This window comes from Coregonus clupeaformis, unplaced genomic scaffold, assembly GCF_020615455.1.
Source record: "Coregonus clupeaformis isolate EN_2021a unplaced genomic scaffold, ASM2061545v1 scaf0099, whole genome shotgun sequence".
In the NCBI taxonomy this organism is placed as follows: Eukaryota; Metazoa; Chordata; class Actinopteri; order Salmoniformes; family Salmonidae; genus Coregonus; species Coregonus clupeaformis.
In genome coordinates, this window is record NW_025533554.1 from 488,495 (window position 1) to 509,799 (window position 21,305).

Below are 21,305 nucleotides of genomic sequence, written 5' to 3' on the forward strand. Positions count from 1 at the left end.
AGACACAGAGACATGGAGATTGGAACACTACTGAGGAGAGGATAAAAACACAGACACAGAGACATGGAGATTGGAACGCTACTGAGGAGAGGGACAGACACAGAGACATGGAGATTGGAACGCTACTGAGGAGAGGGACATACACAGAGACATGGAGATTGGAACGCTACTGAAGAGAGGGACAGACATTTAGACATGGAGATTGGAACACTACTGAGTAGAGGGACAGACACAGACACATGGAGATTAGAACGCTACTGAGGAGAGGGACAGACACAGAGACTTGTAGATTGGAACACTACTGGGGAGAGGGATAGACACAGACACAGAGACATGGAGATTGGAACACTACTGAGGAGAGGGACAGACACAGAGATATGGAGATTGGAACACTACTGAGGAGAGGGACAGACACAAGAGACATGGAGATTGGAACACTACAGAGGAGAAGGACAGACACAGAGATGTAGAGATTGGAATGCTACTGAGGAGAGTGACAGACACAGGGACATGGATATTGGAACACTACTGAGGAGAGGGACAGACAAAGAGACTTGGAGATTGGAACACTACTGAGGAGAGGGACAGACACAGAGACATGTAGATTGGAACACTACTGGGGAGAGGGATAGACACAGACACAGAGACATGGAGATTAGAACACTACTGAGGAGAGGGACAGACACAGAGATATGGAGATTGGAACACTACTGAGGAGAGGGAGACACAGACACAGAGACATGGCGATTGGAACACTACTGAGGAGAGGGACAGACACAGAGACATGGAGATTGGAACACTACTGAGGAGAGGGACAGACACAGAGACATGGAGATTGGAACACTACAGAGGAGAGATGACAGACACAGAGACATAGAGATTGAAATGCTACTGAGGAGAGTGACAGACTCAGAGACCTGGATATTGGAAACACTACTGAGGAGAGGGACAGACACAGAGACATGGAGATTGGAACGCTACTGAGGAGAGGGACAGACATTCAGACATGGAGATTTGAACACAACTGAGGAGAGGGACAGACACAGAGACTTGAAGATTGGAAAACTACTGAGGAGAGGGACAGACACAGAGACATGGAGATTGGAACACTACAGAGGAGAGGGACAGACACAGATACATGGAGATTGGAACACTACTGAGGAGAGGGACAGACACAGACACAGAGACATGGAGATTGGAACACTACTGAGGAGAGGGACAGACACATAGACATGGAGATTGGAACGCTGCTGAGGAGAGGGACAGACATAGACAAAGAGACATGGAGATTGGAACACTACAGAGGAGATGGAAAAATACAGACATATGGAGATTGTAAAGATACTGAGGAGAGGGACAGACATTTAGACATGGAGATTAGAACACTACTGAGGAGAGGGACAGACACAGAGACATTGAGATTGGAACACAACTGAGGAGAGGGACAGACACAGACACAGAGACATGGAGATTGGAACGCTACTGAGGAGAGGGACAGACACAGAGACACGGAAATTGGAACACTACTGAGGAGAGGGACAGACACAGACACAGAGACATGGAGATTGGAACACTAATGAGGAGAGGGACAGACACAGAGACATGGAGATTGGAACACTACTGAGAAGAGGGACAAACACAAGAGACATGGAGATTGGAACACTACAGAGGAGAAGGACAGACACAGAGATGTAGAGATTGGAATGGCTACTGAGGAGAGGGACAGACACAGAGACATGGATATTGGAACACTACTGGAGGAGAGGGACAGACACAGAGACATGGAGATTGGAACGCTACTGAGGAGAGGGATAGACATTAGACATTGGAGATTGGAACACAACTGGAGGAGAGGGACAGACACAGACACATAGAGATTGGAACGATACTGGAGGAGAGGGACAGACACGGAGACATGGAGATTGGAACACTACTGAGGAGAGGGACAGAACAGACACAGAGACATGGAGATTGGAACACTACTGAGGAGAGGGACAGACACATAGACATGGAGATTGGAACACTATTGGGGAGAGAGACAGACATAGACAAAGAGACATGGAGATTGGAACACTAATGAGGAGAGGGACAGATACAGACACATAGGAGATTGGAACACTACTGAGGAGAGGGACAGACACAGAGACATGGAGATTGGAACACTACTGAGGAGAGGGACAGACAAAGAGACTTGGAGATTGGAACACTACTGAGGAGAGGGACAGACACAGAGACATGTAGATTGGAACACTACTGGGGAGAGGGATAGACACAGACACAGAGACATGGAGATTGGAACACTACTGAGGAGAGGGACAGACACAGAGACATGGAGATTGGAACACTACTGAGGAGAGGGACAGACACAGACACAGAGACATGGCGATTGGAACACTACTGAGGAGAGGGACAGACACAGAGACATGGAGATTAACACTACTGAGAAGAGGGACAGACACAGAGACATGGAGATTGGAACACTACAGAGGAGAATGACAGACACAGAGACATAGATATTGAAATGCTACTGAGGAGAGTGACAGACACAGAGACATGGATATTGGAACACTACTGAGGAGAGGGACAGACACAGAGAAATGGAGATTGGAACGCTACTGAGGAGAGGGACAGACATTCAGACATGAAGATTTGAACACAACTGAGTAGAGGGACAGACACAGAGACTTGAAGATTGGAAAACTACTGAGGAGGGACAGACACAGAGACATGGAGATTGGAACACTACCGAGGAGAGGGACAGACACAGATACATGGAGATTGGAACACTACTGAGGAGAGGGACAGACACAGACACAGAGACATGGAGATTGGAACACTACTGAGGAGAGGGACAGACACATAGACATGGAGATTGGAACGCTGCTGAGGAGAGGGACAGACATAGACAAAGAGACATGGAGATTGGAACACTACAGAGGAGATGGAAAAATACAGACATATGGAGATTGTAAAGATACTGAGGAGAGGGACAGACATTTAGACATGGAGATTAGAACACTACTGAGGAGAGGGACAGACGCAGAGACATTGAGATTGGAACACAACTGAGGAGAGGGACAGACACAGACACAGAGACATGGAGATTGGAACGCTACTGAGGAGAGGGACAGACACAGAGACACGGAAATTGGAACACTACTGAGGAGAGGGACAGACACAGACACAGAGACATGGAGATTGGAACACTAATGAGGAGAGGGACAGACACAGAGACATAGAGATTGGAACACTACTGAGAAGAGGGACAGACACAAGAGACATGGAGATTGGAACACTACAGAGGAGAAGGACAGACACAGAGATGTAGAGATTGGAATGCTACTGAGGAGAGTGACAGACACAGGGACATGGATATTGGAACACTGCTGAGGAGAGGGACAGACACAGAGACATGGAGATTGGAACGCTACTGAGGAGAGGGATAGACATTTTGACATTGAAATTGGAACACAACTGAGGAGAGGGACAGACACAGACACATAGACATGGTGATTGGAACGATACTGAGGAGAGGGACAGACACGGAGACATGTAGATTGGAACACTACTGAGGAGAGGGACAGAAACAGACACAGATACATGGAGATTGGAACACTACTGAGGAGAGGGACAGACACATAGACATGGAGATTGGAACACTATTGGGGAGAGAGACAGACATAGACAAAGAGACATGGAGATTGGAACACTAATGAGGAGAGGGACAGATACAGACACATAGGAGATTGGAACACTACTGAGGAAAGGGACAGACACAGAGACATGGAGATTGGAATGCTACTGAGAAAAGGGACAGACACAGAGACATGGAGATTGGAACACTACTGAGGAGAGGGAAAAACACAGACACAGAGACATGGAGATTGGAACGATACTGAGGAGAGGGACAGACACAGAGACATGGAGATTGGAACGCTACTGAGGAGAGGGACATACACAGAGACAAGGAGATTGGAACGCTACTGAAGAGAGGGACAGACATTTAGACATGGAGATTGGAACACTACTGAGGAGAGGGACAGACACAGACACATGGAGATTGGAACGCTACTGAGGAGAGGGACAGACACAGAGACTTGGAGATTGGAACACTACTGAGGAGAGGGACAAACACAGAGACATGTAGATTGGAACACTACTGGGGAGAGGGATAGACACAGACACAGAGACATGGAGATTGGAACACTACTGAGGAGAGGGACAGACACAGAGATATGGAGATTGGAACACTACTGAGGAGAGGGACAGACACAGACACAGAGACATGGAGATTGGAACACTACTGGGGGGGACAGAGTACACTACTGAGGAGAGGGACAGACACATACACATGGAGATTGGAACACTACTGAGGAGAGGGACAGACATAGACAAAGAGACATGGAGATTGGAACACTACTGAGGAGAGGGAAAAATACAGACACATGGAGATTGTAAAGCTACAGAGGAGAGGGACAGACACAGAGTAATGGAGATTGGAATGGTACTGAGGAGAGGGACAGACACAGAGACATGGAGATTGGAAGACTACTGAGGAGAGGGACAGACAAAGAGACATGGAGATTAGAACACTACTGAGCAGAGAGACAGACACAGAGTCATGGAGATTGGAACACTACTGAGGAGAGGGACAGATACAGACACATGGAGATTGGAACACTACTAAGGAGAGGGACAGACACAGAGACATGGAGATTGGAATGCTACTGAGAAAAGGGACAGACACAGAGACATGGATATTGGAACAATACTGAGGAGAGGGACAGACAGAGAGACATGGAGATTGGAATGCTACTGAGGAGAGGGACAGACACAGAGACATGGAGATTGGAACACTACTGAGGAGAGTGACAGACACAGAGACATGGAGATTGGAACACTACTGAGGAGAGGGACAGACATAGATACATGGAGATTAGAACACTACAGAGGAGAGGGACAGACACTGACACAGAAACATGGAGATTGGAACACTACTGAGGAGAGGGACAGACTCTGAGACTTGGAGATTGGAAAACTACTGAGGAGAGGGACAGACACAGAGACATGGAGATTGGAACACTACAGAGGAGAGGGACAGACACAGATACATGGAGATTGGAAAACTACTGAGGAGAGGGACAGACACAGAGACATGGAGATTGGAACACTACAGAGGAGAGGGACAGACACAGATACATGGAGATTGGAACACTACAGAGGAGAGGGACAGACACAGATACATGGAGATTGGAACACTACTGAGGAGAGGGACAGACACAGACACAGAGACATGGAGATTGGAACACTACTGAGGAGAGGGACAGACACATAGACATGGAGATTGGAACGCTGCTGAGGAGAGGGACAGACATAGACAAAGAGACATGGAGATTGGAACACTACAGAGGAGAGGGGAAAATACAGACATATGGAGATTGTAAAGATACTGAGGAGAGGGACAGACATTTAGACATGGAGATTAGAACACTACTGAGGAGAGGGACAGACACAGAGACATTGAGATTGGAACACAACTGAGGAGAGGGACAGACACAGACACAGAGACATGGAGATTGGAACGCTACTGAGGAGAGGGACAGACACAGAGACATGTAGATTGGAACACTACTGGGGAGAGGGATAGACACAGACACAGAGACATGGAGATTGGAACACTACTGAGGAGAGGGACAGACACAGAGATATGGAGATTGGAACACTACTGAGGAGAGGGACAGACACAGACACAGAGACATGGAGATTGGAACACTACTGAGGAGAGGGACAGACACAGAGACATGGAGATTAACACTACTGAGGAGAGGGACAGACACATACACATGGAGATTGGAACACTACTGAGGAGAGGGACAGACATAGACAAAGAGACATGGAGATTGGAACACTACTGAGGAGAGGGACAGACACAGAGTAATGGAGATTGGAATGGTACTGAGGAGAGGGACAGACACAGAGACATGGAGATTGGAAGACTACTGAGGAGAGGGACAGACAAAGAGACATGGAGATTAGAACACTACTGAGCAGAGAGACAGACACAGAGTCATGGAGATTGGAACACTACTGAGGAGAGGGACAGATACAGACACATGGAGATTGGAACACTACTAAGGAGAGGGACAGACACAGAGACATGGAGATTGGAATGCTACTGAGAAAAGGGACAGACACAGAGACATGGATATTGGAACAATACTGAGGAGAGGGACAGACACAGAGACATGGAGATTGGAATGCTACTGAGGAGAGGGACAGACACAGAGACATGGAGATTGGAACACTACTGAGGAGAGTGACAGACACAGAGACATGGAGATTGGAACACTACTGAGGAGAGGGACAGACATAGATACATGGAGATTAGAACACTACAGAGGAGAGGGACAGACACTGACACAGAAACATGGAGATTGGAACACTACTGAGGAGAGGGACAGACTCTGAGACTTGGAGATTGGAAAACTACTGAGGACAGACACTGACACAGAAACATGGAGATTGGAACACTACTGAGTAGAGGGACAGACACAGAGACTTGAAGATTGGAAAACTACTGAGGAGAGGGACAGACACAGAGACATGGAGATTGGAACACTACAGAGGAGAGGGACAGACACAGATACATGGAGATTGGAACACTACTGAGGAGAGGGACAGACACAGACACAGAGACATGGAGATTGGAACACTACTGAGGAGAGGGACAGACACAGAGACGTAAAGATTGGAATGCTACTGAGGAGAGTGACAGACACAGAGACATGGAGATTGGAACACTACAGAGGAGAGGGGAAAATACAGACATATGGAGATTGTAAAGATACTGAGGAGAGGGACAGACATTTAGACATGGAGATTAGAACACTACTGAGGAGAGGGACAGACACAGAGACATTGAGATTGGAACACAACTGAGGAGAGGGACAGACACAGACACAGAGACATGGAGATTGGAACGCTACTGAGGAGAGGGACAGACACAGAGACACGGAAATTGGAACACTACTGAGGAGAGGGATAGAAACAGATACATGGAGATTGGAACACTACTGAGGAGAGGGACAGACACAGACACAGAAACATGAAGATTGGAACACTACTGAGGAGAGGGACAGACACAGAGAAATGGAGATTGGAACACTACTGAGGAGAGGGACAGACACAGACACAGAGACATGGAGATTGGAACACTAATGAGGAGAGGGACAGACACAGAGACATAGAGATTGGAACACTACTGAGAAGAGGGACAGACACAAGAGACATGGAGATTGGAACACTACAGAGGAGAAGGACAGACACAGAGATGTAGAGATTGGAATGGTACTGAGGAGAGTGACAGACACAGGGACATGGATATTGGAACACTGCTGAGGAGAGGGACAGACACAGAGACATGGAGATTGGAACGCTACTGAGGAGAGGGATAGACATTTTGACATTGAAATTGGAACACAACTGAGGAGAGGGACAGACACAGACACAGAGACATGGTGATTGGAACGATACTGAGGAGAGGGACAACACGGAGACATGTAGATTGGAACACTACTGAGGAGAGGGACAGAAACAGACACAGAGACATGGAGATTGGAACACTACTGAGGAGAGGGACAGACACATAGACATGGAGATTGGAACACTATTGGGGAGAGAGACAGACATAGACAAAGAGACATGGAGATTGGAACACTAATGAGGAGAGGGACAGATACAGACACATAGGAGATTGGAACACTACTGAGGAAAGGGACAGACACAGAGACATGGAGATTGGAATGCTACTGAGAAAAGGGACAGACACAGAGACATGGAGATTGGAACGCTACTGAGGAGAGGGACAGACACAGAGACATGGAGACTGGAACGCTACTGAGGAGAGGGACATACACAGAGACATGGAGATTGGAACGCTACTGAGGAGAGAGACAGACATTTAGACATGGAGATTGGAACACTACTGAGGAGAGGGACAGACACAGACACATGGAGATTGGAACGCTACTGAGGAGAGGGACAGACACAGAGACTTGGAGATTGGAACACTACTGAGGAGAGGGACAAACACAGAGACATGTAGATTGGAACACTACTGGGGAGAGGGATAGACACAGACACAGAGACATGGAGATTGGAACACTACTGAGGAGAGGGACAGACACAGAGATATGGAGATTGGAACACTACTGAGGAGAGGGACAGACACAGACACAGAGACATGGAGATTAACACTACTGAGGAGAGGGACAGACACATACACATGGAGATTGGAACACGACTGAGGAGAGGGACAGACATAGACAAAGAGACATGGAGATTGGAACACTACTGAGGAGAGGGAAAAATACAGACACATGGAGATTGTAAAGCTACTGAGGAGAGGGACAGACACAGAGTAATGGAGATTGGAATGGTACTGAGGAGAGGGACAGACACAGAGACATGGAGATTGGAAGACTACTGAGGAGAGGGACAGACAAAGAGACATGGAGATTAGAACACTACTGAGCAGAGAGACAGACACAGAGTCATGGAGATTGGAACACTACTGAGGAGAGGGACAAACACAGAGACATGTAGATTGGAACACTACTGGGGAGAGGGATAGACACAGACACAGAGACATGGAGATTGGAACACTACTGAGGAGAGGGACAGACACAGAGATATGGAGATTGGAACACTACTGAGGAGAGGGACAGACACAGACACAGAGACATGGAGATTAACACTACTGAGGAGAGGGACAGACACATACACACGGAGATTGGAACACGACTGAGGAGAGGGACAGACATAGACAAAGAGACATGGAGATTGGAACACTACTGAGGAGAGGGAAAAATACAGACACATGGAGATTGTAAAGCTACTGAGGAGAGGGACAGACACAGAGTAATGGAGATTGGAATGGTACTGAGGAGAGGGACAGACACAGAGACATGGAGATTGGAAGACTACTGAGGAGAGGGACAGACAAAGAGACATGGAGATTAGAACACTACTGAGCAGAGAGACAGACACAGAGTCATGGAGATTGGAACACTACTGAGGATAGGGACAGACACAGACAAATAGACGTGGAGATTGGAACACTACTGAGGAGAGGGACAGATACAGACACATGGAGATTGGAACACTACTGAGGAGAGGGACAGACACAGAGACATGGAGATTGGAATGCTACTGAGAAAAGGGACAGACACAGAGACATGGATATTGGAACAATACTGAGGAGAGGGACAGACACAGAGACATGGAGATTGGAACACTACTGAGGAGAGGGACAGACACAGACACATGGAGATTGGAACGCTACTGAGGAGAGGGACAGACACAGAGACTTGGAGATTGGAACACTACTGAGGAGAGGGACAAACACAGAGACATGTAGATTGGAACACTACTGGGGAGAGGGATAGACACAGACACAGAGACATGGAGATTGGAACACTACTGAGGAGAGAGACAGACACAGAGTCATGGAGATTGGAACACTAATGAGGATAGGGACAGACACAGACAAATAGACGTGGAGATTGGAACACTACTGGGGAGAAGGGATAGACACAGACAAAGAGACATGGAGATTAGAACACTACTGAGCAGAGAGACAGACACAGAGTCATGGAGATTGGAACACTACTGAGGATAGGGACAGACACAGACAAATAGACGTGGAGATTGGAACACTACTGAGGAGAGGGACAGATACAGACACATGGAGATTGGAACACTACTGAGGAGAGGGACAGACACAGAGACATGGAGATTGGAATGCTACTGAGAAAAGGGACAGACACAGAGACATGGATATTGGAACAATACTGAGGAGAGGGACAGACACAGAGACATGGAGATTGGAATGCTACTGAGGAGAGGGACAGACACAGAGACATGGAGATTGGAACACTACTGAGGAGAGGGACAGACACAGAGACATGGAGATTGGAACACTACTGAGGAGAGGGACAGACATAGATACATGGAGATTAGAACACTACAGAGGAGAGGGACAGACACTGACACGGAAACATGGAGATTGGAACACTACTGAGGAGAGGGACAGACTCTGAGACTTGGAGATTGGAAAACTACCGAGGACAGACACTGACACAGAAACATGGAGATTGGAACACTACTGAGGAGAGGGACAGACTCTGAGACTTGGAGATTGGAAAACTACTGAGGAGAGGGACAGACACAGAGACATTGAGATTGGAACAGTACTGGGGAGAGGGACAGACACAGACACGGAGACATGGAGATTGGAACACTACTGAGGAGAGGGAAAGACACAGAGACATGGAGACTGGAACACTACTGAGAAGAGGGACAGACACAAGAGACATGGAGATTGGAACACTACTGAGGAGAGGGACAGACACAGAGACGTAAAGATTGGAATGCTACTGAGGAGAGTGACAGACACAGAGACATGGATATTGGAACACTACTGAGGAGAGGGACAGACACAGAGACATGGAGATTGGAACGCTACTGAGGAGAGGGACAGACACAGAGACAATGAGATTGGAACACAACTGAGGAGTGGGACAGACACAGAGACAATGAGATTGGAACACAACTGAGGAGAGGGACAGACACAGACACAGAGACATGGAGATTGGAACGCTACTGAGGAGAGAGACAGACACAGAGATATGGAGATTGGAACGCTACTGAGGAGAGGGACAGACACAGAGACATTGAGATTGGAACACAACTGAGGAGTGGGACAGACACAGAGACAATGAGATTGGAACACAACTGAGGAGAGGGACAGACACAGACACAGAAACATGGAGATTGGAACGCTACTGAGGAGAGAGACAGACACAGAGACATGAATATTGGAACACTACTGGGGAGAGGGACAGACACAGAGACATGGAGATTGGAATGCTAATGAGGAGAGGGACAGACACGGAGACATGGAGATTGGAACACTACTGAGGAGAGGGACAGACACAGAGACATGGAGATTGGAACACTACTGAGGAGAGGGACAGACACAGACACATGGAGATTAGAACACAACTGAGGAGAGGGACAGACACAGAGACAAATACATGGAGATTGGAACACTACTGAGGAGAGGGACAGACATAGACACAGAGACATGGAGATTGGAACGCTACTGAGGAGAGGGACAGACACAGAGACATGGAGATTGGAAAACTACTGAAGAAAGGGGACAGACATAGACACAGAGACATGGAGATTAGAACACTACTGAGGAGAGGGAAAGACACAGAGACATGGAGATTGGAACGCTACTGAGGAGGGGGACAAAAACAGAGACAGAGACATGGAGATTGGAACGCTACTGAGGAGGGGGACAGACACAGATACATGGAGATTGGAATACTACTGAGGAGATGGACAGATACAGAGACATGGAGATTGGAACGCTACTGAGGAGAGGGAAAGACACAGAGACATGGAGATTGGAACGCTACTGAGGAGGGGGACAGAAACAGAGACAGAGACATGGAGATTGGAACGCTACTGAGGAGGGGGACAGACACAGATACATGGAGATTGGAACACTACTGAGGAGAAGGACAGACACAGAGAAATGGAGATTGGAACGCTACTGATGAGAGGGACAGACAAAGAGACATTGAGATTGGAATACTACTGAGGAGAGGGACAGACACAAAGACATGGAGTTTGGAACACTACTGAGAAGAGGGACAGACAAAATAGACATGGAGATTGGAACACTACTGAGGAGAGGGACAGACACAGAGACATTTAGATTGGAAAACTAATGAGGAGAAGGACAGACACAGAGACGTAGAGATTGGAATGCTACTGAGGAGAGTGACAGACACAGAGAAATGGATATTGGAACACTACTGAGGAGAGGGACATACACAGAGACATGGAGATTGGAACACTACTGAGAAGAGGGACAGACAAAAGAGACATGGAGAATGGAACACTACTGAGGAGAGGGACAGATACAGAGACATGGAGATTGGAAAACTACAGAGGAGAAGGACAGACACAGAGATGTAGAGATTGGAATGCTACTGAAGAGAGTGACAGACACAGAGACATGGATATTGGAACACTACTGAGGAGAAGGACAGACACAGAGACATGGAGATTGGAACACTACTGAGGAGAGGGACAGACTCTGAGACATGAAAATTGGAATACTACTGAGGAGAGGTACAGACACAGAGACATGGAGATTGGAACACTACTGGGGAGAGGGACAGACACAGACACAGAGACTTGGAGATTGGAACAATACTGAGGAGAGGGACAGATACAGACACATGGAGATTGGAACACTACTGAGGAGAGGGACAGACACATAGACATGGAGATTGGAATGCTACTGAGAAAAGGGACAGACACACAGACATGGATATTGGAACACTACTGAGGAGAGGGAAGAACACAGACACAGAGACGTGGAGATTGGAACGCTACTGAGGAGAGGGACAGACACAGAGACATGGACATTGGAACACTACTGAGGAGAGGGACAGACACATAGACATGGAGATTGGAACACTACTGAGGAAAGGGACATACACAGAGACAGAGACATGGAAATTGGAATGCTACAGAGGAGAGGGACGGACACAGAGACATGGAGATTGGAACACTACTGAGAAGAGGGACAGACACAAGAGACATGGAGATTGGAACACTACTGAGGAGAGGGACAGACACGGAGACATGGAGATTGGAACACTACAGAGGAGAAGGACAGACACAGAGACGTACAGATTGGAATGCTACTGAGGAGAGTGACAGACACAGAGACATGGATATTGGAACACTACTGAGGAGAGGGACAGACACAGAGACATGGAGATTGGAACGCTACTGAGGAGAGGGACAGACACAGAGACAATGAGATTGGAACAATACTGAGGTGAGGGACAGACACAGAGACATGGAAATTGGAACACTACTGAGGAGAGGGACATACACAGATACATGGAGATTGGAACACTACTGAGGAGAGGAACATACACAGAGACATGGAGATTGGAACACTACTGAGGAGAGGGACAGACAAAGAGACATGGAGATTAGAACACTACTGAGGAGAGGGACACACACAGAGACATTGAGATTGGAACACTACTGAGGAGAGGGACAGACACAGAGACATGGAGATTGGAACACTACTGGGGAGAGGGACAGACACAGACACAGAAACATGAACATTGGAACACTACTGAGGAGAGGGACAGACACAGAGACATGGAGATTGGAAAAATACTGAGGAGAAAAACAGACACAGAGACATGGAGATTGGAACACTACTGAGGAGAGGGACAGACACAGAGACCTGGAGATTGGAACACTACAGAGGAGAAGGACAGACACAGAGACATAGAGATTGGAATGCTACTGAGGAGAGTGACAGACACAGAGACATGGAGATTGGAACACTACTGAAGAGAGGGACAGACACAGAGACATAGAGATTGGAACGGTGCTGAGGAGAGGGACAAACATTTAGACATTGAGATTGGAACACAACTGAGGAGAGGGACAGACACAGACACATAGACATGGAGATTGGAACGCTACTGAGGAGAGGGACAGACCCAGAGACATGGAGATTGGAACACTACTGAGGAGTGGGACAGACAAAGAGACTTTGAGATTGGAACACTACTGAGGATAGGGACAAACACAGAGAAATAGACATGGAGATTGGAACACTACTGAGGAGAGGGACAGACACAGATACATGGAGATTGGAACACTACTGAGAAGAGGGACAGACACAGAGACATGGAGATTGGAATGCTACTGAGGAGAGGGACAGACAAAGAGACATGGAGATTGGAACGCTACTGAGGAGAGGGACAGACACAGAGACATGGAGATTGGAATGCTACTGAGGAGAGGGAAAGACACAGAGACATGGAGATTGGAACGGTACTGAGGAGGGGGACAGAAACAGAAACAGAGACATGGAGATTGGAACGCTACTGAGGAGGGGGACAGACACCGATACATGGAGATTGGAACACTACTGAGGAGAAGGACAGACACAGAGAAATGGAGATTGGAACACTACTGATGAGAGGGACAGACAAAGAGACATTGAGATTGGAATACTACTGAGGAGAGGGACAGACACAGAGACATGGAGATTGGAACACTACTGAGAAGAGGGACAGACAAAAGAGACATGGAGAGTGGAACACTACTGAGGAGAGGGACAGACACAGAGACATGGAGATTGGAAAACTACAGAGGAGAAGGACAGACACAGAGACGTAGACATTGGAATGCTACTGAGGAGAGTGACAGACACAGAGACATGGATATTGGAACACTACTGAGGAGAAGGACAGACACAGAGACATGGAGATTGGAACGCTACTGAGGAGATGGACAGACATTTAGACATGGAGATTGGAACACTACTGAGGAGAGGGACAGACACAGAGACATGGAGATTGGAACGCTACTGAGGAGAGGGACAGACACAGACACAGAGACATGGAGATTGGAACGCTACTGAGGAGAGGGACAGACACAAAGAAATGGAAATTGGAACACTACTGAGGAGAGGGACAGACACAGAAACATGGAGATTGGAACACTACTGAGGAGAGGGACAGATTCTGAGACATGGAGATTGGAACACTACTGGGGAGAGGGAGAGACACAGACACAGAGACATGGAGATGGAACACTACTAAGGAGAGGGACAGACACAGAGACATGGACATTGGAACACTACTGATGAGAGGGACAGAAACAGACACAGAGACATGGAGATTGGAACACTACTGAGGAGAGGGACAGACACAGAGACATGGAGATTGGAACACTACTGAGAAGAGGGACAGACACAAGAGACATGGAGATTGGAACACTACTGAGGAGAGGGACAGAAACAGAGACATGGAGATTGGAATGCTACTGAGGAGAGGGACAGACACAGAGACAATGAGATTTGAACACAACTGAGGAGAGGGGCAGACACAGACACAGAGACATGGAGATTGGAACGCTACGGAGGAGAGAGACAGACACAGAGACATGAAAATTGGAACACTACTGAGGAGAGGGACAGACACAGATACAGAAACATGGAGATTGGAACTCTACTGAGGAGAGGGACGGACACAGAGACTTGGAGATTGGAACAATACTGAGGAGAGGGACAGATACAGACACATGGAGATTGGAACACTACTGAGGAGAGGGACAGACACATAGACATGGAGATTGGAATGCTACTGAGAAAAGGGACAGACACAGAGACATGGATATTGGAACACTACTCAGGAGAGGGAAAAACACAGAAACAGAGACGTGGAGATTGGAACGCTACTGAGGAGAGGGACAGACACAGAGACATGGAGATTGGAACACTACTGAGAAGAGGGACAGACAAAAGAGACATGGAGATTGGAACACTACTGAGGAGAGGGACAGACACAGAGACATGGAGATTGGAAAACTACAGAGGAGAAGGACAGACACAGAGACGTAGACATTGGAATGCTACTGAGGAGAGTGACAGACACAGAGACATGGATATTGGAACACTACTGAGGAGAAGGACAGACACAGAGACATGGAGATTGGAACGCTACTGAGGAGATGGACAGACATTTAGACATGGAGATTGGAACACTACTGAGGAGAGGGACAGACACAGAGACATGGAGATTGGAACGCTACTGAGGAGAGGGACAGACACAGACACAGAGACATGGAGATTGGAACGCTACTGAGGAGAGGAACAGACACAAAGAAATGGAAATTGGAACACTACTGAGGACAGGGACAGACACAGAAACATGGAGATTGGAACACTACTGAGGAGAGGGACAGATTCTGAGACTTGGAGATTGGAAAACTACTGAGGAGAGGTACAGACACAGAGACATGGAGATTGGAACACTACTGGGGAGAGGGACAGACACAGACACAGAGACATGGAGATTGGAACACTACTAAGGAGAGGGACAGACACAGAGACATGGACATTGGAACACTACTGATGAGAGGGACAGAAACAGACACAGAGACATGGAGATTGGAACACTACTGAGGAGAGGGACAGACACAGAGACATGGAGATTGGAACACTACTGAGAAGAGGGACAGACACAAGAGACATGGAGATTGGAACACTACTGAGGAGAGGGACAGAAACAGAGACATGGAGATTGGAATGCTACTGAGGAGAGGGACAGACACAGAGACAATGAGATTGGAACACAACTGAGGAGAGGGACAGACACAGACACAGAGTCATGGAGATTGGAACGCTACGGAGGAGAGAGACAGACACAGAGACATGAAAATTGGAACACTACTGAGGAGAGGGACAGACACAGATACAGAAACATGGAGATTGGAACTCTACTGAGGAGAGGGACGGACACAGAGACTTGGAGATTGGAACAATACTGAGGAGAGGGACAGATACAGACACATGGAGATTGGAACACTACTGAGGAGAGGGACAGGCACATAGACATGGAGATTGGAATGCTACTGAGAAAAGGGACAGACACAGAGACATGGATATTGGAACACTACTCAGGAGAGGGAAAAACACAGAAACAGAGACGTGGAGATTGGAACGCTACTGAGGAGAGGGACAGACACAGAGACTTGGAGATTGGAACGCTACTGAGGAGAGGGACAGACACAGAGACATGGAGATTGGAACGCTACTGAGGAGAGGGACAGACACAGAGACATGAAGATTGGAACACTACTGGGGAGAGGGACAGACACAGAGACATGGAGATTGGAATGCTACTGAGGAAAGGGACAGACACAGAGACATGGAGATTGGAACACTACTGAGGAGAGGGACAGACACATAGACTTGGAGATTGGAACACTACTGAGGAGAGGGACAGGCACAGAGACATGGAGATTGGAACACTACTGAGGAGAGGGACAGACACAGACACAGAGACATGGAGATTGGAACACTACTGAGGAGAGGGACAGACACAGAGACATGGAGATTAACACTACTGAGGAGCGGGACAGACACATAGACATGGAGATTGGAACACTACTGAGGAGAGGGACAGACATAGACAAAGAGACATGGATATTGGAACACTACTGAGGAGAGGGAAAAATACAGACACATGGAGATCGTAAAGCTACTGAGGAGAAGGACAGACACAGAGACATGGAGATTAAAATGCTACTGAGAAGAGGGACAGACACAGAGACATGGAGAATGGAAGACTACTGCGGAGAGGGACAGACACATAGACATCGAGATTGTAACGCTACTGAGGTGAGGGACAGACACAGAGACATGGAGATTGGAATGCTATTGAGGAGAGGGACAGACACAGATACATGGAGATTGGAACACTACTGAGGAGATGGACAGACACATAGACATGGAGATTGGAACACTACTGAGGAGAGGGACAGACATAGACAAAGAGACATGGAGATTGGAACACTACTGAGGAGAGGGAAAAATACAGACACGTGGAGATTGTAAAGCTACAGAGGAGAGGGACAGACACAGAGACATGGAGATTGGAATGCTACTGAGGAGAGGGACAGACACGGAGACATGGAGATAGAACACTACTGAGGAGAGGGACAAACAGAGAGACATGGAGATTGGAACACTACTGAGGATAGGGACAAACACAGAGAAATAGACATGGAGATTGGAACACTACTGAGGAGAGGGACAGACACAGACACATGGAGATTGGAAAAATACTGAGGAGAAAAACAGACACAGAGACATGGAGATTGGAACACTACTGAGGAGAGGGACAGACACAGAGACCTGGAGATTGGAACACTACAGAGGAGAAGGACAGACACAGAGACATAGAGATTGGAATGCTACTGAGGAGAGTGACAGACACAGAGACATGGAGATTGGAACACTACTGAAGAGAGGGACAGACACAGAGACATAGAGATTGGAACGGTGCTGAGGAGAGGGACAGACATTTAGACATTGAGATTGGAACACAACTGAGGAGAGGGACAGACACAGACACATAGACATGGAGATTGGAACGCTACTGAGGAGAGGGACAGACCCAGAGACATGGAGATTGGAACACTACTGAGGAGTGGGACAGACAAAGAGACTTTGAGATTGGAACACTACTGAGGATAGGGACAAACACAGAGAAATAGACATGGAGATTGGAACACTACTGAGGAGAGGGACAGACACAGATACATGGAGATTGGAACACTACTGAGAAGAGGGACAGACACAGAGACATGGAGATTGGAATGCTACTGAGGAGAGGGACAGACACAGAGACATGGAGATTGGAACGCTACTGAGGAGAGGGACAGACACAGAGACATGGAGATTGGAATGCTACTGAGGAGAGGGAAAGACACAGAGACATGGAGATTGGAACGCTACTGAGGAGGGGGACAGAAACAGAAACAGAGACATGGAGATTGGAACGCTACTGAGGAGGGGGACAGACACCGATACATGGAGATTGGAACACTACTGAGGAGAAGGACAGACACAGAGAAATGGAGATTGGAACGCTACTGATGAGAGGGACAGACAAAGAGACATTGAGATTGGAATACTACTGAGGAGAGGGACAGACACAGAGACATGGAGATTGGAACACTACTGAGAAGAGGGACAGACAAAAGAGACATGGAGAGTGGAACACTACTGAGGAGAGGGACAGACACAGAGACATGGAGATTGGAAAACTACAGAGGAGAAGGACAGACACAGAGACGTAGACATTGGAATGCTACTGAGGAGAGTGACATACACAGAGACATGGATTTTGGAACACTACTGAGGAGAAGGACAGACACAGAGACATGGAGATTGGAACGCTACTGAGGAGATGGACAGACATTTAGACATGGAGATTGGAACACTACTGAGGAGAGGGACAGACACAGAGACATGGAGATTGGAACGCTACTGAGGAGAGGGAAAGACACAGACACAGAGACATGGAAATTGGAACGCTACTGAGGAGAGGGACAGACACAAAGAAATGGAAATTGGAACACTACTGAGGAGAGGGACAGACACAGAAACATGGAGATTGGAACACTACTGAGGAGAGGGACAGATTCTGAGACTTGGAGATTGGAAAACTACTGAGGAGAGGTACAGACACAGAGACATGGAGATTGGAACACTACTGGGGAGAGGGAGAGACACAGACACAGAGACATGGAGATGGAACACTACTAAGGAGAGGGACAGACACAGAGACACGGACATTGGAACACTACTGATGAGAGGGACAGAAACAGACACAGAGACATGGAGATTGGAACACTACTGAGGAGAGGGACAGACACAGAGACATGGAGATTGGAACACTACTGAGAAGAGGGACAGACACAAGAGACATGGAGATTGGAACACTACTGAGGAGAGGGACAGAAACAGAGACATGGAGATTGGAATGCTACTGAGGAGAGGGACAGACACAGAGACAATGAGATTTGAACACAACTGAGGAGAGGGGCAGACACAGACACAGAGACATGGAGATTGGAACGCTACGGAGGAGAGAGACAGACACAGAGACATGAAAATTGGAACACTACTGAGGAGAGGGACAGACACAGATACAGAAACATGGAGATTGGAACTCTACTGAGGAGAGGGACGGACACAGAGACTTGAGATTGGAACAATACTGAGGAGAGGGACAGATACAGACACATGGAGATTGGAACACTACTGAGGAGAGGGACAGACACATAGACATGGAGATTGGAATGCTACTGAGAAAAGGGACAGACACAGAGACATGGATATTGGAACACTACTCAGGAGAGGGAAAAACACAGAAACAGAGACGTGGAGATTGGAACGCTACTGAGGAGAGGGACAGACACAGAGACATGGAGATTGGAACACTACTGAGAAGAGGGACAGACAAAAGAGACATGGAGATTGGAACACTACTGAGGAGAGGGACAGACACAGAGACATGGAGATTGGAAAACTACAGAGGAGAAGGACAGACACAGAGACGTAGACATTGGAATGCTACTGAGGAGAGTGACAGACACAGAGACATGGATATTGGAACACTACTGAGGAGAAGGACAGACACAGAGACATGGAGATTGGAACGCTACTGAGGAGATGGACAGACATTTAGACATGGAGATTGGAACACTCACTGAGGAGAGGGACAGACACAGAGACATGGAGATTGGAACGCTACTGAGGAGAGGGACAGACACAGACACAGAGACATGGAGATTGGAACGCTACTGAGGAGAGGAACAGACACAAAGAAATGGAAATTGGAACACTACTGAGGACAGGGACAGACACAGAAACATGGAGATTGGAACACTACTGAGGAGAGGGACAGATTCTGAGACTTGGAGATTGGAAAACTACTGAGGAGAGGGTACAGACACAGAGACATGGAGATTGGAACACTACTGGGGAGAGGGACAGACACAGACACAGAGACATGGAGATTGGAACACTACTAAGGAGAGGGACAGACACAGAGACATGGACATTGGAACACTACTGATGAGAGGGACAGAAACAGACACAGAGACATGGAGATTGGAACACTACTGAGGAGAGGGACAGACACAGAGACATGGAGATTGGAACACTACTGAGAAGAGGGACAGACACAAGAGACATGGAGATTGGAACACTACTGAGGAGAGGGACAGAAACAGAGACATGGAGATTGGAATGCTACTGAGGAGAGGGACAGACACAGAGACAATGAGATTGGAACACAACTGAGGAGAGGGACAGACACAGACACAGAGTCATGGAGATTGGAACGCTACGGAGGAGAGAGACAGACACAGAGACATGAAAATTGGAACACTACTGAGGAGAGGGACAGACACAGATACAGAAACATGGAGATTGGAACTCTACTGAGGAGAGGGACGGACACAGAGACTTGGAGATTGGAACAATACTGAGGAGAGGGACAGATACAGACACATGGAGATTGGAACACTACTGAGGAGAGGGACAGACACATAGACATGGATATTGGAATGCTACTGAGAAAAGGGACAGACACAGAGACATGGATATTGGAACACTACTCAGGAGAGGGAAAAACACAGAAACAGAGACGTGGAGATTGGAACGCTACTGAGGAGAGGGACAGACACAGAGACTTGGAGATTGGAACGCTACTGAGGAGAGGGACAGACACAGAGACATGGAGATTGGAACGCTACTGAGGAGAGGGACAGACACAGAGACATGAAGATTGGAACACTACTGGGGAGAGGGACAGACACAGAGACATGGA